Source organism: Poecilia reticulata, chromosome 18 (assembly GCF_904066995.2).
Source record: "Poecilia reticulata chromosome 18, P_reticulata-male-v2, whole genome shotgun sequence".
NCBI lineage: Eukaryota > Metazoa > Chordata > Actinopteri > Cyprinodontiformes > Poeciliidae > Poecilia > Poecilia reticulata.
This window is the reverse complement of record NC_088847.1, coordinates 12,785,830-12,809,648: the sequence shown is the minus strand read 5'-3', so window position 1 is coordinate 12,809,648 and position 23,819 is coordinate 12,785,830. Positions and strand designations below refer to the sequence as shown.

The following is a 23,819-nucleotide window of genomic DNA, read 5'->3' as shown; positions in this document are numbered from 1 at the left end:
GGCTTAATTGCGCTAATGTTTGTAACTAAAATCTGTGTAATCAATCGAAATTGAAGTCCTGGGCGTAATTTCAACACATAATAGGTGCATGTTTTAGTCATGAGAGCACACCTGCCCTTCAGTAGTCTTGCTGACAAAATGTTATCCTCCGCACACCGTCTCTCACACTAATCAGCCTCTATCAAGATCGACGGTTTAGTCACACCAACGTGAGTGCACACTAAAACCCAGGTTTAAGCTACACATTCAGTACGGTGTTTGGAAAGGAATTTGAATATTGAGATACATTGTGTTGTTTTGTTTGACTCAGACACTGAGAAAAAGACAAGCTGTTACTGCAGCTAAATGCTATGAGTAAATATGCAGAGGGTCTTTAGAGACTGGCTATATATATATACTACTCAAAAAAATAAAGTGAACACTTCAGTGTTCACTTAAATGTTAAAGTGTTCCCTTTATTTTTTTGAGCAGTGTGTGTGTGTGTATATATATATATATATATATATATATATATATATATATATATATATATATATATATATATATACTAAAGCAACATTAGCAGTTGTGGTGGCTCAGTACTCAAAAGGTAGAGCACATTTTCAAATTCTAGCTGTAGAAACTTTACACTTTCCAGCAAACCTTGTTGACTCCTTCACAGCTGTCTGTCGTCGCCTTTAAGCTACGTTGTCGAGGCCCATCAACCCTGCATTGTTCACTTTGAAGCAAAGATTACAATTGGCTAAGGAGAAACTAATCCTCTTCAATTTCGTTTTTTTTTTATCTTCAGGAAAAGCAGGGGGAGCTTTCTCCTTTTCTGTGTTACCTATCAGCAGTCACACATCTATCTGACAAATTTCTACGGAAAGATTTCTTATAACAGAAAAAAAAAAAAAGCCACTTTTTAACCGGAAGTCAGCCTGTGATGTTCCAGGCGGCACATTTTCATTCGTAATTTGGTCGCGTCTACCTGTTTCCACACATGCGGAGTTCTAAAAACTTTTTTAATTATTTATTTTTTCAGACACAGTTTTTGTCTGTCGCTTTGGAGCGTTTCTCGGAACAGAACTGAAATCTTCAAAGCTACTTGTTCAATCTTCAAATCATTTTGTCACTTATGCACATCAAAAAAAAAAAAGAAGCAATTTCTCATTCATTTGAGCAAGTTGCATATGCTTTTGTACATCATGAAAATGGTTATCTACAAGTCTCTGCTTCTTCCTACATTTTCAATTGCTGGTTGATCAATATGCATTATGGGTCTCTGTTGAATTGTCTCAACTTAAACAACGTTTAAGCAAAAGTGAATCTTGTAATCCTTAACGTGCGAAATGCTTGAACGGGTTGTCAAAACATCTCAAGCATATTTCTACACATTTCCGCTGGACTTTTTTCTAAACCGGTCCTGATCTGGTAAATTGCTCATAAGTGAATCCTGACTTTCTCTAACGTAGGTAACCGTGTGAAGCATTAGCTCAACTAATGATCAACCGGTTTTCTGAAATAGCAGACACTGGAAGGGATGGATTTGGACGAGGTCAATAGACAGAGAGATGAAGAAGATGAAGAGGAGTGAGGCTGCGAAGGAGGAGTTAGGAGGCAACACAGAGAAAGAGGCTAAGGACGTATGCCACGTTCCATCGCTCCGACAATGTCAGTATATGGTTTGCGACCTACAAAACATATCCTAGATGGAGATCTTTTGACCCTACTTTTCATTCCTTAACCCAATTGAAGACTTTTGCTCAGCATGAAGATGGAAAGAATAGGAAAACTAAACTGTAATTCCTATAGCACTGCATGTACAGGGTTTCCTTAAGAAGATTGTCTGGTGTTTCCATTTCTACATTTGTCTTTTTGTTTTTTTTGTTCCTTTGCTGTCTATTTCTTTCTGTATCACAATGTTGTGGTCTGTCAACAAATTACAGTAAAAGCATAAATGTGAACTGTGTCCAACCTCTTACCATTGATCTCCCGTAATTACAACTCTCACGACTTGTCATCAGAACTTTCTCCATAGTTTACCACAAAATATCCCTCCAAAGAACACAGTCATATTGACAACATGACTGATCAATTCTGACTGCCTTTCCCATACACAGAGAAACAAGGACTTGACATTCTGAAGCAATGTTCATTGATACAGACATTTCAGTTTGAGAGATGAACTAAGGATTTTGAGAAAGAAACTGGATGTTGCAGGTAATCCATGCTGTTTGTACAAATTGTTTTGATAAATGTACTTGCATTTGGGGAATGTCGAAAATGATTAGGAAAAAAAAAAGTGTCGAGGCAACTGAGAAAAAAATAGATTGTGAAATCCCTGCTTTTAGGGTACTATGGAAATACAGTATTTTCAAATAGATGGATCGACTTGTTTTTAAATGATCCCTTTAAATACCGATACAACTCCAGAAGGTGGCGATGACATAAAACAGCTCATCAAAATGTGAAGAAAATTATTCAGAGCCAAATTTGTGATTCCTCAGAGAAAACTGTCCCTATATTATTCTGCTTTAAAAGTAGAACAAGAGTAAAATCCATACAATGTATATATATATATATAATTTTTTTTTTGTTTAAGGTGTAGGAATACCCTCTCTGTCAAACACCGACTGCTGAAAATGCACCTTATTCCAGTTTGCAACACTGAAGTGGATCAAATAGGTACAGAAAATGCAGAAAATGGATGAATGGATGATTTTATCCAAAATAGTTTACTAATGGTAAAATCCATATTCATTCACCGCTTGGTCCAATAATGGCTTCAGTGATCAGGAATTTAATTAACATCTAGCAGATTCATTTGGAACAACTTTCAGGGATTCTAAATGCTTCCTTGTCATTTCCACGAGCAAACAGCAAAGGAGACGTTGGCAGAGTGACGCGTCCATTTTCGTGTCTAAACTGACACCTGGGGCCACCCAGTGTCCCTCCAAATACTTTGCCAGCAAGGCAATGAATATCAGCTCTGAAAGTGAGTGTTGCCATACACGACTTTGACTCGATTGCCAGTCAAATACTCAACTGTTTAACGCCTTCTTCCAAGAATGGTATTTGTAATTTCATTCTTCATTTCTTTCTCACGAGTGAGAAATTCCCCCCCTCCTCCCACCACCACCACTATTCTCTCTACTTGCCCAGGTTGAGTTTTTTTTTTATTACTATTTTCAAAGGTGACCAAGGCAGGCATTTTTACGATTCTATCATCAGACCCTAACGTGAACATTTAAGAAGCATAAGCCAAATCTATTTTACACAGCGATGGGGAGGGACGAAAAAGTGTGAAATTGTTAGAAGTTGCATAGCTTTGTTTGTTTCAAGAAGCTTTCTTCTCTGCCTAGTAGGGATTTCCAAAGGTGATCCTAATCTCTTTTATTATCTTTGAAGGGATTTTCACCTTCAGACCTTGCGAATAAGATTAATCTGGGAATAATAGCTAAATATTGAGTTCTGGCTATGACTGATAAAAACATGCTTTTTTTTTTTCTCTCCCCTTTTTCTGTGTTCCTTTCTCCTGTTTGAGGACAAACGAGCTCTTTTCAAGTTACCAAAGAGCAAAAAACCTTTTAATCACAAGTCAAGGTGACCGCACATTCGAGTTATCAGGCCTGACAGCATACTCATGTGGACATGCTGTCAGATATGATGGGAATAGTGTAGAAACTAGTCCAAACACTCCATCTACATACATGATTAGCCTTGCCTTGCATATACACATGCACGTTGAAATTTGTAATTAGTCTTTCATAACACCAATTATTTTCTCTGCTTCCTTATGGACAAGTAGACAATCTTGAATTAAAAGATGTAATTTATTTGTTGTTCATGAGGTGTATAATACAACGGGTCAGTTCAGCAGACAAAATGGTAAATCATTTCTAGATTTTAGCAATTTTGGGGGGGAAATGAGTTTCTGTATATTTTACAAATAATGGTTTTGCAAACCGACCTTGAAAAAAAATCAGTACTGAACGTTCCAGGGTTTAATAAGTTCGTTTTGTATCGCACTATTTCTTCTCTAATTTTAAGGCTATTATTAGGCTATGAAAAGCAAGGAAGGTTTTTATTGTTTTTTTTTTTGTTTGTTTTCATTAAAATAATAAACAGAATGAGGTATTTTGTGAATATTAAACAGGATATACTCTCTGGAAAATTATCTCACTCATGTTTGATCAGTCTTAGAGTTTTAAATTAAGAGCAGACATCGAAATGCAGTCTATGCAGCTATCCATCCGTTCTTCCGAAGTATTCCCAGGTCCAAGACGCATCATCAGTCCCAGTTAGTTCTGGGTCTGCTACAGAATATCCTCCTTTGACTACTCAAAAAAGAAAAACTGTGGCGCACTTCAGTCCACCAGCAGGCCATTTACTGTAAAATAACAACAACAAAAATTGAATGAGACCCTTACAAAGGTACGAACCTAAGAAACTCTATGATGGCAAACTGATATAATCTGGTAGGAAAACTTCCCACCTCCATATGGAATTACAATTCACAGCAGCTCTTCTGGGAGTCACTCTATACTTTGGAGTCATGTTTGCTTGCAGGTGTGAGGTGATGATTTTTTTTTTAAAGAGTTTTTTTTAAATGGTAATTGTTCAAACGTTTGTAGCGATGTGTTTTAAATATTTAATTACGATACATAGGGACAAATTCTGCTGATGAATTAATGAAGAGTAGCTCATCATTGTTAAATCTTTGACCTTATTATTTACCAATGGACTCTTCAGTTACTGCAAAGTAACTGAAGATTGTTTTATTTTTATTTGATTTAATAATGAGTATCCATCTGAAAATATCGGTTCATAATTTCTTGCTTCTTCCTACTCCTTTTTGAGCTTGTTTTTTGAGATTATTGTGGCACAGAAACGTGTCTTTTGCATTCCTCGTTCATGCATGTTATTTTATACTTCTAACATGTTTGAAATAAATAAAATAAAAAAGTAATCGCTGCCTTTCAAGCAATAATTTTAGAGGTTCAGGAAAGCATCATTCTGGTAGATGTACACCTTCACATAACATATAGCTAAATAATTAGAAGATATAGAAAGTGTTGGAATAATTATAGGTATAGCATATGAGCAGATGTTGGAAAAAAAAATGTGTGCATTTCTTTCAGGAGTATCACTTCAAACGTACGTTGTTCAAAAAAATAATAATCAGATGAGTTAAACTTTTGGCTTTTTTTTAACAAATCTTTGAAACTTTTCCCTTACTCCTAAAACACACTTCAAACACGCACAAACTCACGCAGTGGCATTTGCATTCGAGTTAATCCCAGATGTGTAATCAATGCAAAAATACTTGGTATCAGCAGCATGACGGTATGCTTCAGCACGCGGAGCATAGCAATGAGATCCCACCAAACCCGGCCTTACGAATGGAAACCTTATTAAATAAGAGTGGGAAAGGTCAATACCAGTTATTGACGAGACCATGAAGCATGTACTTCAAAGGCTATTCCCCTTACTCCAGTTTGCTTTTTACTAACCCATCAGGGAAACGAGTCCACACAGCACGCGTTAAACTGGTGTCCTTGAATGCTAATGATATGTCTTGTGGAGGTAACTTTGCTGTTCTGTGCAAGGTAACTTCCATATAGTGTAGTAAATTAGTCCGTAGAGGGATTAATGCAGTAGAGGACCTTGTGTGGTTTGGTATAACTTGAACATGTGAACAAGCATAAACTTGTAGTTTGAAGTTGAAGCATTTCTTGTTTACCACTTTGGGTCAGGATATACAAATTCCATTGAGACGAGTGATTCTCCAAAGAAGTTCATAAGATAAATGAAGAATATATATTTTAATTCTTTGTATTTATTTGACGGGGACAACTATATACATTTAACATGATATACGCAAAAGCACTTACAATTTGCAATGCTCTTCCACAGATGGGAATTGGACTTTATAAGCAGGACTAAAAGGTACAACATGCCACCGTCGTCTTTGATCAGTTCTTCCTTGTAGCGCACTGAGCCAGATTAGGGCTACACATGGGCAGTTTCAGGACACTTGCACAACTGGTTCTTAAAGGTTTCAGTGTGGTTCTGGTATGTTGTTTGTAGTGTTATTCCTCTAATATTAAAAGTACAACATCCATTTATACATCCGTCCATCCATTTTCTCTTATTTTTTCTTTTGATATAGTTAATTTCTTTTCAGTTTATGATCTCTCTCCAGATGAGGTGAGACAACCGTGGTAAAATTGACAATCATTGTGTTCTTTAGTACATGAAGTGGTGAGTCTAACATTCAAGTTGTTGTGACATGTTGAGAGACGCAGTTTGTTTTTTTTCATCTCCCCTATTCATACACATAAAATTTCATTTTTTTATCAAGGCTCTTATGTCAAAGGTATTGACTGCCTTTTTGTTCAAATTCATTCCTTTTTGTTTGTGTCGCACGAAACTCTCGTTCAACACAGACCTGCTGTAATTGAATGTAATTCTTTGCCTCATTTTACTGTCACTGGGGGATTGTTTTAATTGCTAACAATAAGCCCCTTCAAACTGAAACGTATTGTATGTGTTGAGTGGGGATGTCCTCTGTTATCTTCAAACTTCTTACATACATACAGTTGACCCGAGTTGTTCTAAAGGGGAGCAGCAGGTATCTCAAGAGATAGTCTTACATTAAGTTTTTTTTTTAGCGTTAGCGAGACATAATTGCTAAATTATTTTTCAGTCATTTTGTTTTATCAACGCAGTAACTGATAAATAGAATAGTGCAGAAGACATTTCTCAAAGGGTCACTGATCTCCATTTCAGACAAAATTTAAGATTGCACTTGCTCAAAATTTAGATTTATTTTTGCATTGTAAAATGCATACAATGTTTGTCACTTTGTCTAAAGTGTTTGAACGCTAATTCCCTCCATCAAACATCTGAGTAAAAGCCTCAATTCTGTCAGTATGTTCATTATACAATGTGATCTTATTATACGGATTATTCCATGTCTCATCAGTTGCTGTGTAACAAATAAGCAGCTATTTTTCGTGTGAGTGTGTGTAAACAAATCTGAATTACTTAAAACCAATTATCAGACCCCAAATTCCTCATGAAATAAATCTGGTTTCTCACATGCACAATTCATACAGAACTCTCGACATCATTGAATAATTTTACTGGCTCTATTTTTTAGTTGTTTGTGTCCATTCCTTACATGTGTAGCATGTTGCTGGTCAAATAATGCCAGTGCTGAACCAGGCAGGTATTTATAAATAGTAATAAACTCAACTAATTTGACGACTTTCTCGATAATAGAGTGGAGCCCCAACTCGGTATTGTTTTTTTATCTAAAGTATTACTTTTATTAATAATTGCTTAAGGCAATTTTAATTATTCATAGCTAAAACTCAACTCCTACAGCACAGCAACACTTTAATAGATTTTTAAACAGATTGTAAAAATTTGGTCCTCAAATCTCCCACCATGCTCAGCCCAGCACACAGACACCGCACCTAATGCGAGCAGGCATTTGGACCCTGCCTGGACTGACAATTACCACAAAAGCAGAGGGCTAATTAAAGTTTGATTAAGTTCTAAGTGTTCTTGAGGATATGCAGAGAGAGGGGATTGCTAAAGGGTTCCACCCAAGATCACAGAGTGTCTGTCAGAGGCAGGCGCTGTGAAATTGGATTGCTGGCTGTTACAAACCTTTGACCCTGAAGTACCACAATGTTTGGTGAATTCAGCAGCTGGGAGCAGCTAGAGGAAAAAATTGTAAAGCTGGATGCACTATAAAGCTGGATGTGAAGAAGCGGAATCTGTTCTCTTTTTTTTTTTTCCCCGCTGCAGAAGAAAACAAGCAAGGGGAATGAAAAATGTGCCGTTTATACAGTCCACATTTGTCGAGGTCTTAAAAAGTTCTATTTGTGATTCTTCCTCGGCTTCGAGAAAGAATGTGCTGCGCGGCAAACTGTGCACCTTCGGGAGCTGAGTTGCTCTTATAAAACAGGGACGTGTTGGGCCCTTAAGAGAAACAGCAGCCCTGCTTGCTCAATGGCACATTGGCTCAAACCACTGAATATCTGCCTTGGACTTGCACTGCATCTGCAAGTGGGGTTAAGGCCGGGCAGTGGGGCGCATTGCAAATTCATGACATGCACTTGCATATTAATGGGACACCTTTTCGCAGCAAGCAAACATATGCAAGAGGAGGCTCTCCAAGTTGTATTTTTTTGTTGCAAAGAACAAGTCAAGCAGAAAATCAGGAGACAATGGATGATGACCAGGCCAGGAAAAACACTAATGGCTGTTGGAGAGAATTTAGGGCCGAACGCTGTGCGCTGAGCTGCAACTTGTGTAGATTTCATTCCATGGCCCTGCTTCTGTGAGTTAGCAAAAGTAATTATGATAATGGACATTAATGGCTTTATAAGTAAGCACTAATGGCCACGGAGAACGAGCTTGTGCATTGGACAGCACCTGACCTTCATATGAGTTAAGACTGAACTCAAAAATCTTCGCTTGGCGCAGGGCGTTTTGTTGACGTCCAGCAACTTGAATCTTTTAAGCTCTACCTTACAACAACGAAAAACATATAGTTTCACCTTTGTGTTTCGCTCCTGCTCTCACCTTTTTTTCCCTGTTTAAGAAGATTAGGTCTCTTGCTTTATGTCTGCTTTCAAACCCATCCCTTTCCTTCCATCTGTGGTCTTTCTCTCCCTGAAAAAGGACAACGAAACCCAGTCTCAGCACTTCTAAAGCTGATTTCTTCCCCTTCTTTCTTTCTCCTCTCATCTTGCTACACCACTCTTGACTGGGGGGGTTAAGGGATGAAGGGCTGACTGATTGGGTGTCTGCACATCAACCTGAGTGCAAGGCTTTCTTTTTTTTTCCTCTCCAAAGACTCGGATCCTCAACTTTTTTTTTTTGCCTTTATTTTCTTGCCCTGTAAAATTTTGGACACCTCGTCATTTTCTTTCCTCGCTTTAACGATTCCCACTTCCGACTCGTCCCTCTGCACCTTTTGTCTCCTCGGCTCCGAGTCCCCCCCCCTCCCAGAGTTGTAAAAACTCGCGCCTCCATTTATCACTGTCAATTTCTTGTTTCAAAACTCAGCAAGGAAGCAAACATCGATTAGCACTGAATGGAGAATAGAGCATGATGCAAATTTCAAATTGAGGTCGATAATGGAATAATAAGTGTTAACCACAACCTCTTAATGAGTGTGGTAATATTGCCCTCTCTTCCCTTTACCTTGTGGAAATGAGCAGACCGAGCTGTGAAAGACATTTTGCTGTTGCTGACCTTTTTTTATGGAATTAATTAACACCTTACACGCCTTAGATTGTCTGTTAGAGCTTCAAAAGGCCACCTGAAAGAGTAAAGAAAAGAAAGTATGCCAATATAAAGGGAGATGCCCCGAGATAATAAAGACTGTTGGATATGTGAATTAAGCCGCCAGCATTTTGAAATAACTCACTCTGATTTAGCTGCTGAGAGGAACAGACTGTTAGAATAAAAGAAAAATGTATTTATTTTCTTCCTTCTCAACGATGTTTCACCTCATCTCACAGGTTTCTTCAATTCTACCTCTCAGTCGATCATTTGAAACATGAAGTGTCCCCATTTCATGAGAAATGTGCTTTCTCTGCTCTCGAATGGGAAGATGTCAACTTACCCAACATGAGTGTGTGATGAGTATGACGTTAAATGTAAAGACCTCGTCCACCCGTGGCTGTAAATGGGTAAGTTTAGCTGAGTAGCCATTTTCTTGGAGCCGTTTCTTTACCTCAGAAGCTAAATATGTAAACCTTACATGAATAGCATGTTCTCCTATGTTTCCAATTCTGAACAGGGACCAGGAGAAATTGTCTTCGGTCGCATAAGAAAAAAAAACAGAAGCCAAAGAGTGCTAATCAAAAGTCCACACACATTCTGATCAAGTTAGGGAAAGAACACTTAGCATTTAAAATGTTTTTTTCCTTTTGTGTGTGTGTTTAGCAGCAATAGCGGTGGAAATAACTGCGTCATTTGTGATTTTGTAGAAAAAAAACATTTCTCAATGTTTCTCAAAATAAATACTAAAGGCTGGAATTCATAACCTATTTACAAGATTTCTAGTGAATGTAAAGGTTGGAATTACTAAACAATACACCTCAAAATAAAGGTGAAACTTATTTTGGGGACAGAAAGAAAAGAAAATTCCAATTTACCTGATATTCGTTCTTCATTTTCCATCTGAAAACAGAAGCCATTATGGGGAGGAAACCTGTCATGCAGAAAATAACTATGACTATGTAATTATACGCATAAGCCCCTATGCTAAAAACCAAGCCGATACCAAAAATGCCTCAGGTTTTTAGAGCCATTTTATCCATCGATGCATTTATTTTCAAAACCAATTTATTTGTGTTTAGGGTTCAGGAGGGGGCGACGACAACTACGGTCTATCTCCGGCGGTCAGCGGGTGGGAGGCAGGGTACACCTCGGATAGGTCCATCAATGGCAGACACACACGTAGCAAACCACCATCCAACCACAGACTCGCATCAAAACGATTTTACAGTGGCCACTAGGACTGGGAGGAAAAAGTACACAGGAAAAACCTATTCAGACAAGGAAAACATGCTAACTCAAAAGCCTGGAGCAAGTAGCCTTAGAGCTGTTATATTTGTTCAGAATTATTTCTAATGTATGGTTTAAATGGCCAAGTTACGAAACATATTCCCTGCTTTGCCACCGCATGTCAAGATTCCCGTTGTATTGTTTTCGCTGTTCAACACACAATGTTCATTATGAGAAGTAGCTCCACAGCATTTGGTAAAGCAGTCGGTATGCTCGTTTCAAGCAATTTATGCTTGAAACGAGCATAAATTCTCGAACACATTTGTTTATTGAATACGGACTGGAGTCGTGCACAAGTACTACAGTTCTTTAAAACAGTTCTTAGGATTTGTGAAATCTTCTGTTTTGATATTCTTCTGAACAGCCTGGTAATTTATAAAACCTAGTGTGTCCTCTGAGTAACATGTATATCATAAAATAGCTTCTGTTCTGGATTTCTAGTTTGACTCGACTCAACTTGGGTATCTACAAATTCAGATCTTAATGTTTTTTACACATTTAAATTTTTTTTTTTTTAACTTGCCATGTTCAGCATTTTACAACAAACAGAAATTTTTTTTTTTTTTTACTCAACACATTTGACTTTATTCTTCAGGAAAATTCCCATATGACATTTTGATGAGACATGGGATTCCCTTTGACGAGTCTTCAAAACCAACTCGGATTTGGTCTGTTTTTTATTTTTACTTTCTTTTTTCAGTCAACTTCCCTTGACGGACTTCTTGCTCGACTCAGACGTATCCGGACTGACGTGGCACTGGACTTCACCTTGCCCTGCCAGACTCCTTCAACCACTTGCCACTTGACAGTTTTGAATACCTGACTCCGGACTCGGACTCATCGAAGTTGACAGGTGACAAATGCTCAGCCCTAAAACGCAGCTTTGATTCTCCCCCAGCCAGTTTGTGGGTTACAACAATGGACTCCAGAGTCTGTTACCTGCGGTATAACCGGTTGTGTGGCTGTCATGTAATGTCACACCGCTTTTTCTTTTTTTTTTTTTTCATTGACTGCATACATGTGGATACAGCATATACAGTCTGCTCCCTTGGGCACATGTTGCCGATTTAAAAGCCCTGGATGTTTTGAGGTGTCTGTTTCTGATCCGTCTGTCTAGTAGGAGCAACGAGCGAGAAATTGGTCATCTGGTACTTTTGTAGTTAACCAGAGGGAGAGCACGGTTGAGCGGCGTGTCGCTTGACGCCGTCTTGTGTAGCTGATCAAAAAAACGCTTTTATTTAATCTGGGATACATTTCTCTGCACAATTTCCTCCTGTCAACAAATGGTGGGCTGTTTCATCAGCCTTTATGTCTCTGGTGCTTCTTTTTTTTTGCATTAGATGAGTGAGCATCTTTGTTTTTGATTCATGGTTAAATCAATGCTGTATCCTTCACTCAATTTAGTTTTTCTCCGAGCAAACCACGGAAAAACATTGCACCAAAAAGAGGACGCTGACGTCTGGTGACTGATCATGTTTCACATTGACAGAGAGAGAGAGAGAGAGAGAGAGAGAGAGAGACAGGAGGGAAAACAGGGCAACAGCAAAAAAAAAAGTTATACCATTCTTTTTTTTTTTAAATAGACAAATAAAAAAACAGGGTAAGGATGTGTAAAAGAGGTAGAACGAGACAGAGTTTGCCCCAGCTGGCACAGTCTGCTGGGAGCATGTTGTGTATTTGGGTCAGCACATTGCATCATCAGCATTTCTCCCAACCTGCCTGAGCTAAACAGAGAAGAGGCCAACCTGCACGATGAGCTGCATTATTAAGAGTTTCTGCCTCTGCATGGAAGGTGTCTGGTGTACAGAACCCAGGCACACAGTCAAGAACTACTCAGAAAGTACCATTTTTACACAGGACAGCCTAATTTTCTGACACTCTTTTCATTAGATGAAAAACAAAGACTTTTCCTGGGCCTCCACGGCGGCCTAACGAAGCCAGCATAAATAAGCTTTCACTTTCTGCTGTACTGTCAAAATTTGGGGCCAGTTATTTTCTTCAGTGGTATTCAGTCAGTCTCAACATGATTCCTACTCCAGGCAGATTTTAATTTAACCCTTGTATGTAGAAAGGGTTAAAACCTGTATCATTTGCCATAGTCCTCCATGTTTGCCTCAGTCCTTGCATGCACAAGGGTTAAGGTAATGTTCTCATTTGACCAACATGTTTCTTATAACTGGAGGTATTAACACTTTTGGAGTCCCAATTTGATTTGAATGGAGAGTTTCTGGAGGTAACTAAAGATGAGAGTAATTGCCAGGAGGCCTTCCAACCTCGGCTCATCACTTAAGATAAATTGTTAAAATAGCAGTGCAAACATGGAAAAATCCAGTTGTAAAAGGATTTGGATTCTGTAATTATAAGAAATGCTTGTAACTGGTTAAGAATGGTGTAATTATATATTTTTTAAAGATATGAATAAAAACAGATTTTTTTTCTTCTAAAATGATAGCCTTGAACAGTGTCTGATTATCAGAAACCAAGTTTAAACTGACGTCTGATTCAAAACTGTACTCAAAATTCAATTCGATACCAATTGCAGATGGAATTCAGTCCATCTCTAAGTATAATTGTAATGAATGGACCCCCTCCCCACCAAGACTCCATTTATTTGTGTAGAAATAAATCAAATAATATTTCATTTAATTGCATTCAAACGCGCCTTTAGCAAAATGTCCCTCAGAAAGTACCCTTATTTCACAACGTTGGTCTCAGGAAACAAAGAAGAAAAAAAAACTTAATTCAAAAACATCCATAAAACATTGAAAAAAAAAATCCTTCGATAACAAAATAACATTTTACAGTGTAATTTTAAATCTGATTACTAGGACAAATATTCTCTGTGTTTTTCCAGGCAAGCATCTTTGAGTATCCTCAAAAGTGCTATACAAGTTTGATGTATTATTACCATTTATCATTCTTGCCCTCTTCCTACAACCATGTTCTCCTGTGGCCATGCATCAAACCACTGCTGTCTACAAATCATGTTTGATGGCGACTCAGATAATAATGGACTGAAATGTGATACTTTTAAAATTCTCCGTTTGGCGTTATTCAGTTCACACTCTTGGATATAGTGCTTAAAACTTTCTGCTGACCAAATACATTGCTAAATGTCACAAATGAATATGAAGAGTAACAAATCGGTGATCTAATTTAAGGGTTGCCACAATAAATTTTCCACGCCACGTTTTGGTTACAAAGCCACAGTCTTATTTTTTGTTGTTGTCATTTTTTGGGTCGCATTTGAAGACATTTTTGTTTTCCAACTATTCTTACTTGTCTAGTTTATAAGTAGAATAGCGGTTAATAAATGGGCTTTTATCCATCACATCTTCTGTAAACTTAAAAAAAAAAAAAAAAAAAAAAATATATATATATATATATATATATATATATTTTTTTTTTTAACCAGTTCTGCAGGGGCACTATACAGCATTAAATTAAGATTTAAAAAAAAATCTTCAAAAGTATATAATTTAAAGAAATTTAAAAGCTGCAATTTCTGAGTTTGACAGCAGCAAACAAACAACAACAAAAAAACTGTCTTTGGATGGGAAGTAAAATATCTTCATTTTACTGCAAGGCATGGTAGATAGGAAAGAAGAATGTGTGGAATGGACTTAGTCATCCCTGATGCTCAGTGCGTTTCCTCTGCACCTGGTGGTGTAGATGTCCTACAGCTCAGGTTGTGGTAGACCAATAAGTCTAGGGCCAGTTTTCACTTTCCTCATCGATCTCAAATCCGGCGTGGTTTTCCTTGTGAATAAAAAAAGCAGGGTTGATTTCTGCCCATCTGTATCTGATTAAATCAGCTGCACACACAGTCCAGCACAACATTTATTTGTGCATGTGCTGCGTTCAAAAGACACGAATTGCATCGAAACATATACAGTATATTGGTTTCTAGTCCAGGCCTAAACCCAATTTAGGATTTGAGGTAAGACGTCCTTGGAAAGTGAAGCTCACAGACTCTCTAACTGAGCTTAATTTTATTTAATTTTTTTACAAAGAAGTACCAAGATTTTTCTAGATCTGCAAAACTGGTAGAACCGCATCCTGAAATACTTGGGGCTGTAACTGACCAATAAAACACACCATGCTGTATTCTCCACCGGTTTGTTTTTTTTGACATGTTTGTCACAGATTTATTTGAAAATGAAAAAAAACTAAAAACAAAAGAGCACTCTCCTATCAACACCGCCGTCTAGTTCCCTGGAACAACATTTCAGGCTCAACCAAAAAGCCAAACACCTGGCCTATTTTTAACAACGCACTATATTGATGATTTCGCAGGACTGTGGGGTAACGCCTGCATTTTAATTGCATTTTCGTGGCATCGGGGAATAGATGCAATTAACTCAATGTGGGTGGACTTCAATCACAAAGATGCACTGTAGTGAGAAAAAGGTTGTTAGAAGGTAATTATGACTTTGTGATTATTCATTATGCCGCCGTGGTGTGTGTGCGCGGTGTGCGCACACAGACGTGTGTTAGTGCATTTGCACCATAATCAGGATTTTATACTACCTTATTAGGAAAGACTTATGCTTAAAGGTGCATCTTTTGCTGCTAACAAGGTTGTTTAACAGTCGTTAATTTCACATTCTTTAGAATTTTTTTCTTTTAAATTGAATTTTAGATTTCAGCAGACACAAAAAAAAAAAAGGGTATGTTTGATGTTTTCCACCTGAAAGCCATTAAAAATAAAGCAGAAAGGTTAACAAAGGCGAAATGATGAAAGTTTTATCAATGCAGAAAAATATCAGAAAAACATAAAGGGCTTTTCTTTCATTATCCAAATTTTAATTCCTGAACGACTCATGGGAAGCTTTAGCTTCAACTCACTGTTTCTGTGTTATTTTCCATCTTCATGAAAAATAATATATTTTTTATTATTATTAAAAAATGAGTTGTGTCATTATTGCAGCATCCATTACTCATAATGTAGATCGGGTGGAATTTCTCCTCACTGCAACTCTTAAATACCAAATCTTTCCCTGTTGCTTTGGAAGAAATGTAACCCTTGACTTTACCGCCGCAGCAGGAAGGTTTCCACACGACTTTTCTGCATATTCAGCCTTCATAACTTGCCAACATATACATGCAGGTGTCACCGTGCAGCCGCCGTTTCTCTCCCACACAGAAGGAGGCCGGTGTAAAGCCAGGAGAAAGATTGGATCTGCTGGCCTTCGAACGCAGGATGAGAAATGAGATGCCGTGCGTCACGCTAATAGCCGCAGCCGTCAGGGGTCGGGTGAGCAGGGTCTCCCCCTGCTGCTCGGGGTAAGGACTCGGTAAAGTGATGGAAAACCATTTTCAGCACATACATGACATGGCTAATGCTCTGCTCACATCAGAGGCCCAGCCATCATTCTGCACCTGGGCTGACAGATGGGCCGAGATGATGAAGAGTTATCTCATCAAATTCGAAGGCGCTTACATCACTCTAACTTTCTCTGACATCTTCAGCGTGTTTTACGTTGAAGGAGAGTGGATGCATTGTCGTGAGGGGGATATTAGCTTTTCACATATTGCAAGTTAGCTTTTTTTTTTTCCACTGCTTTGTCTGATATAAAAGTTTGTTTCATGACAATGTACTTTCAGTCATTTTTTTGGGTGTGTAATTAGTCAACATTGCTCACATTATGTCACGCATAATGTGAGCAAGTTACGGAAGATGAAGGAAAATAAGCGCATGTCTAGGTGCCCTACTGAAGCGTTGTCCTTGCCTCGTGACAAAAGTACACGAGTTTATGGCCCACCCACTCCATTATGTCGTCGGGGGAAATTAAAGCTCGCCAAACAGATTAGATGTCACTGTGCTGAAAATGCTATTTTTCATTTTCACCCTACAGTAATCGCCAAGGGATGGGCTGGGATCTTTAAAGTGCGTGTGAACGAGCTGTGAGTTTGTGGGGGTGGTCGGAGGAGAGTCTTGGGTAGGGCGCAGGACAGCAGCACTTGGTCAATAGCTAAAGACCACTGCTGTGGTTGCTTTTTGGGGAAAGGAGGGCACCCGAGAACTTACAGGTCCACAAATGAGGAGCAATATGTAGTGTAAGGCATTCGTGAGGGAGATGAGCTTTATCAGAGCGGAGGCACAACACACACTGTCCAGCCAGATTACAGAGGAAATATGGCTCACAGTAGATAAGCTTCATCTTCACTTGGCATTGACGACTATCGGTCTTGGCATTACGGTTCGCCAAGCTTCCGGTGTCACCGCGACGAAAAGACGCTTCTCAGATCACATTGTAAGATTGCATATTGACTCTTCTTTTACTTTTTTTTTTTTTTTTGTTAAGGCTTAATAGAAGGGTTGCCTGGGCTTTTCTGCTGTGCAAAATGCTAGAGACCCGTGGCGAGTAAGCTGGAAAAAAGACAAACACTTGAGTGGAGCCGCGGAATAAATTCGAGCTGTAGCCTGTACAACACTCAGAGTAAGCAGGGAGGACATGCTTGTGATTTGTTAAATCATAATCAACCCCATTCTTTATGTTACGGCCTGCTCTGTAAAGCAGTTAGTGATGTGTTTTGAAAGGCTCCATAAACAACGCTGACCTTGACTACGACTGCGTTTTTGTTTTGTGCCCCGCCGTGGTGTTCCATTATGTTTCATGATGAATTTATGCAAGCCCAAGGTTTGACTTGCCTCAGATTCATTTATGTATTCTGGTAGGGAATACTGTCTGGCTGACCTTCATGTCAGATATGTGTGGTTGGATCATCCACCTATACTAACAGCAGTGGAACGAAAGCGAGGAAGAACAAGTGTAACACCTGTTTTGGAGGCAGAATAAATAATGCGATTTTTTTTCTTCTTCTTTTTTTTTTGCAGACTCATTCTTTGCTGCAGCCACTGAAGCGCAGGCCAGTGAGCACATTAATCAGTCCAGAGACTACATCCATCTGTCGCGTGGGCAAGGCTCGCCACATGCAGGACCCGGGAGCTGTTGGCACTGCCTCCACTCGCGTTGTCCCCCATTACTTCTGCCCATTTTAACCGTGTTACCTATCAGGCAAGGCGGTGAGGGAAGGCGAGAAACTTGGAGTGATGGTGCCTTTCCTGTCAGGAGAAGCTTGTTTAGCTTTCTGGGCCGGTGATGAAAGATGGTTTTGATGCGTGCACATCCCCAAGATGAATAGATACAAATTTCTGGCTGCGTACCGTCTTTTTACATTACTTGGAGCTGAATGCATTCATACTCAATTCAGTGAATTAAAGTATCAATTATTTTCAGTAATCCACTTCTAAAAAGTGAAACTCCTATATTATATAAATTCAATACACATTGAGTGATATATTCCAAGTAGTTGTTCAGTTTCCCAGTTCATGTGAGTATTACATAAGGCAATTAAAAGACATCCAGTAGGCGCTCACTGACTCACTTCACAAGATAAGTAAGTCACAAAAGGTCACTGCGAGGGATTTTGACCATTTATAGAGTGCTGTGTGTGTACTGATGGGAAAATATGTGGAAGAACGAGGTTTAATCCAAGGAAAGTACACAAGCAGCAGTGATAAATGCAGCTTTTCTTCTTGAATCTGCGAAGAAAAGCAGATTCAAGACTTTGGGGGGGGATTCAAAAGGTAAAAACTGCAGTTGGAGTCAGCATGCTAACAAACGGTAAAAACACTGAACAGGCTAAAACTCCTAATGTGTCTCTCTAGGCACTGATGCTACAGATTTGACAAGCACTAATTGAGGTAAATCAATTTTATACCTCCTAAATCAAATCAACCTGAATCCCCTTTATTTATTTATGCTTAAAACTATGGCACTGATTCAATTTTATTTGAATTTATTCATATTTAGACCATGATTTAATAATAGAATAGGTTTATGACATTTCAAAATAGGAGAAGCACCGACATTTCTCTCTGAAGTCCATCCGCCGCACACATTCCTCAGATTCTTCTTTGGATCAAGTATCAGATTAGTTTTATTATATATTATTTTTACTAAACAACAAACTTCTGAAGGTAGTTGGTTTCACTTTGCGTTCAATTTAAGGGCATGTGAGACTGAATATTATATAAGCATAAAGCCGAAACCCTATAGCTATAGAAGAACACGGCTTTGTCACTTCATAATTACATCTTACTTAATTCTGAGGAGAGGTTAAGTGAATCCTGATCGTGACGACATTCAAATCGCTCAGAATGTCCCCGCAGTTTTCTTCACGCGTTTCAGGAGCTGTAGTTTGATGATGAGAAAAGAAAAGCAAACTATTTCAGCACAAATAAAGCGCTTCGCTCCCTCCCGAGAGTTCATTTGTGCAGACAAACACTGACAAATTATTGAAAGCACAAGAATCCTTTCATCCATACATCTCCACGTCTTGCTTCCACAGAGAACACGATGCTGAATACTCGGCCGTATGGTCGCCTTAAAACATTTTATCAGCATGGTTTCAATGTCACCCAGAGTTTGATTAGCAGTATTTATTTATTTATTTTTGTGTGTAAAATAAGCAGTTATTCCACTTTCGCTTTGATGTGTGGAAACAAATCATAAAAAATCACTAAGGCATTCACACAAATTAATCCTTCTTTACCACATATTTTCCCTGCAGGGCAGCTACTGCATTGTTCCATTAGGCTGCAATCCGACAGAATATAAATAATTCTGTTTTCTATTTGCACAGCGCTCCACATGGCATTTTAGGGTTATAAAGGAACTGCTTCGCTTTTATTGTAGGGCTGCACCTCTGTGCATGCGCTTGCCACTTGCTATTAGGTCGTTGTCAACCGTTTAGAAGCTGACACATAACAAGAGGCTTTAAAATCCGTCTTAGAGGCAGTCGAAAATTGCCTACGCAAAGGTTTGTTCCAGATTTTATATAACAAAATTATTGGTTATATTTTTCTGAACTTTATGAGAATTAACCATATCCCTTCACAGTCACAGTTTTACTACAAAAGTGAATAAAAACGCTTACATAATATGATGGAACATGAACTGCAAATTATTTGGATTTCATTTTTGTGTTTGGCATATTTTGCAATAAAATATAAAAATATAAAAAATATAAAAAAAAAAAAAAACACACACACAACAAAAAGTGTTTAACTCAGTCTTCATTTTCAGTTTCCCAAATGGATAATGAGGATCATAGTGTGAAGTTGTCATCTAAGGTCAACACCCCCCCACCTTCTTCAAACCAGACAGAATGGGTGTCAATCAACTCGACTACATTTGTGCTGGTTTGTGCAGCAAAATGTTTTGTTTGTGCTGCTTTGGCTTTGAAGATATTAATGAAAGTGTAAAGGTCAAAAGGTCAACCAGCCCCTCAACTTTTATGAAATCCAACTTTCTTTATATCTTAAAAATGATAGCGGCACAAATGAAAATTTTTGCTGCACAAACCAGCACAAATGTAGCACTAACATTTGACACAAATTTTGTTTGATTTCATAAAAGTGTGGGGGGGCTGGTTGACCTTTTGACCTTTACACTTTCATTAATATCTCCAATGCCAAAGCAGCACAAACGATAATTTTTGCTGCACAAACCGGCACAAACGTAGTCAAGTTGATTGACACCCATTTTGTCTAATTTGAAGAAAGTGGGGGGCTGGTTGACCTTGGATGACCTCTACAAACATTTCTTTATATCTTTAAAATGATAGCGGCACAAACAAATATTTTTGCTGTACAAACCAGCACAAACGTAGCACAAATGTTTGACACCAATTTTGTCTGATTTGAAGAAGGTGGAAGGGCCAACATCACTCTGGTGCTAAGATGTGCGTGAAGATGCGAGTTTTGCACATCACTCATCTTTCAGCACATTCAAAATATCTCAACACCTTGATGAGGAAATCAAAATCAATTAAATTATTTTGTTCTAAACCCATGCAACGCCGTCCTACGAGGAAGGAAAAACTTGGGCTCGATTCAAGCAAGGGCTTGTTTTTCCTCCCAGGACTTTGAATGTCATTTTTTTTTTCTTTTTTTCGTGTGTGTTGTTTAATTAGGGTTTGCTTATCATAGGCGTATGGCACGCTACTGAGGGGTGACAACACCTCAGTGTTGTAAAATTAATTATATCACTAATGTGGACCCTGTGCATGTGAAATAGCTGAACTCTCCCCAAATAGCTCATTAATCTTCAGACAGCCACTCCTGGACTACGTGAAGTGGTCCTGAATTTCAATACTCTACCTTTCTGGCACAACCTTTTCCTTCTCTCTCCTTCATTCACCAGACCAGCTCAGGGGGGAAGCAGGAATGTTGGCAGAGAGAAATAATATTGTCTGCCATGGTGTCTCTAGGACTTCTCTTCCTCTCTGAGTCATAATTATATACACCTACACAGTTTGCCTTAACACTCTCATAGCATGCACACTTGCACAGGCTTGGATTTTAAAATGGAGCAAAGTAAAGAAGAGCTAATGTATTCTGTGATTATTAAAAAAAAAAAAAAAAAAAAAGGAACCACCTCTGCATAAACAAATCACTTCAAATCAAATCATCCTGGTGATAAAAAAGTGACTTAATGAAAAAGACCAAAACAAAAACCAAAAGTTATTTCTTAGGCTTCCAGAAAGAAAAAAAAACAAAACAATCCCTGCTCAAATCCAACTCTATTCCAGGTTTTATGGCCGGGTTTGCTCTGCCCTTTTCTGCATTCCATTAGCAATTTCCTTTTTTATTTGCTGTTTTGTCTATTATAAGGCCATGAAGGCTTTTGCTTTAACTGCACTGTAAGTGCACTGTCCTAACAGTCATTTCTTACTTTGCAAAATGACTATGTTTTTCTTATCCTACACAACAGCCAAAAAGACGCACAAAATAAAAGTACACACGCAGACTTCATTCTTTTTAGCAATTTTCTGCTAATAATTAATAAGCTTGATCAAATTTAGACTGAAATTGCGACCTTCGCCTACCTGATGTAGGAGACAATGGTCTCCAATAGGAGAGTAGATTAAGGTTTTCCCTCCAACGCCTGGCCCACCTGTAGTTGCTCTGTGTGCTACGCTAACGTACGTCCCCGTTGGCCTCCAACGTGCGAGTCTGGCTAAGCAGTTCAGGCATGCTGGACTCGTCTTATTTCAACTGAAAACTAATGAAAAATGTTGAATGCCACTGAGAATCAGATTTTATACTTTTTAATGCCAGTGAAGGCCTTGAAAAATGAACAAAATCTATTTGGTTACTTTTAGTGTGTTTTAATCTCCAGAAATCCTGCAGAGCGAATGTGCAGAGCGCGTCGTTTAGTGTCGACTTTCTTCAACACTCGGCGAAGTATGACTCAAATTTAATCAAAGGGCATCCTAGCTAATAAGCGTGAAACAGATTAAATGTGAAACATCAATGAAACTATTCATTGAATTCACCTGTTGACAAAATCTAGGCGTCAGTCTTGATTTTGCAGTTTATTTACACCGTGGCAATTCAACAGTCCTCTCAAAATGTAATCATCTTCCACCCACTTTTTAAATAACGTTAAATAAACAAGGTTTGTATCTTGTTTATTTAACTGCAGTTTTTCATCAAAAGGTTCAAAGCCAATATTTTCACAAATCAGAATTCATGGATGTGATGCTGACTAAGGTCGGCCTCCGTCATTTTTATAATAATTTACTTGTTTGACTACACAGATAATTTATTTTAGCAAAAATAGTGGGATTGCTCTAACAGCAAGAGTGATATATGTATTCTAACTTTATGAATAGTATGTTTATCTCAGAAAAATAATTTATAAGCTGGATAGCGAATCAAGGAAAAACTAAGATTTCCATCTTTACAACTCTTAAAGCGTCTGTCATTTCAAGTCGAATTGATCTTTGCTCTAACTTTGCATACAGCAGTTCAATGAATGAGCTGTGTCTCCGCATAATGACAGTAATTCACTATTAAATATTAAAGTTTTCAACTACACTGTGGTTGTGTGTTTCAAGTACATGACACTGTGGTCTAAGACATTCAGTCCACCACACATTTTTCCACAGAAATAGACGTTAAACAGGGTGATGATTAAAAGCTATAACATTTGAACTGGTGCGTTTTTATCAGATTTTCATTTCCATTGTTCATGATAAAACTACCGTCCAACAGTTAATTTTAAAATGAAGTCACCGAGAAAAAGTCAACTTCCTGCTCACATAGTGGTCCAGGTTTTAATATCCTGGGGTCCCCAAAAGAACTCATCACAGAGCAACGCGGCAAATACTGTACAGTAAGAGCCGCCATGGCCAATTTCCACCTACTTTATTGGTATCCACTGTTTTCCCTCTCCATCTGTTCAGCACATCTCAACCCGATGTCTCTTACCTCTGCTGCACTATTTTTACCTGCTCCTAGATACTGTCTCCCTGCATATGACGTCAAAGCAATTGAGAGGAATATAGGGAGAGAAAGGCTTTCGGAGAAAGAGGCGTTATTAACTAGTGTTGGCATTAGAGATCGCTTTAGTTAGCTTTCTGCAGCCCTACTTCTAGGAAATTTAACAGTTAAAAACACAGCTCTGACAAGAATAGTGGGGAAACAACGTTCCAGGAAAACCGTTTATCCACAGTCATCAGCGGCCGTGCTAACTAGCTTGAGCTTTCATGGCAGGCTCTGCTGTGGAGAAGGAGTTGTAGCGTAGCAGATAGCAAGGAGGAGAGTGTGAGCGCCGCATACATGAGCATACCTGACAGCTCTAAGACCATCCCCTCCTGGCTCTGATTGGTCATTTCTGGCAGAGTGGCGTATTTCAGCAGATGATTGCAAAACAGAGGGAGAAGGCAGAGGAGCTCGACTTTTTTCACAGATCATCTGTCTTATTCTACACTGTCGCGTCAAAGTGCAGCGTTACCAAATACGTAAAAAACTTCTTTTTTTTTTTAAATAAAAGTTGTACTGCAGATTTAAGATGAACTGAGTATTTAGAGTGCAAGTTAAAATAAAGTATTAAGTCTGTAGGTTAAAAGTCTATTTCAAGTCTTGACTCATTAAAGTGAGACTAAGTCAGTGGTTTTCATCTCCAGTTCTCAAGGACCGGTGTCCTGCAACTTTTTGATGCGTCGGCTTCAACACACCTGAGCCAAATAATTTGGTCACAGATGCCCATGAAGGTTGGAGTTGAATTTCCTTGCTAAAATCATAACTCAAATATTTAGGGCACGAGCCAAGTCTTCAGAGCATGACTCAAAGTCTCAGGTCTTCAGGTCTAAGTCAAGTTTTAGGCCTTTATGAGCGTTAGCTTAACACGAGTTCTCATCTCTGGTACCAAAAACGTAGAATT

At 38.5% G+C, this 23,819-nt stretch overlaps 1 long non-coding RNA gene across 4 annotated transcripts in view; it reads right to left on the bottom strand.

Moving 5' to 3' along the window:
• LOC145548699 (uncharacterized) overlaps nt 1-23,819 on the bottom strand; it is a 57,428-nt gene that overhangs the window by 27,003 nt on the left and 6,606 nt on the right. For 3 of the 4 annotated variants that reach the window (XR_014084703.1, XR_014084705.1, XR_014084704.1), the window contains exon 3: nt 14,239-14,337. This is a non-coding gene — a long non-coding RNA (uncharacterized LOC145548699). Of the gene's footprint in view, nt 1-14,132; nt 14,338-23,819 lie in introns of those variants that run through there. The other variant, XR_014084702.1, reaches the window with a different exon arrangement.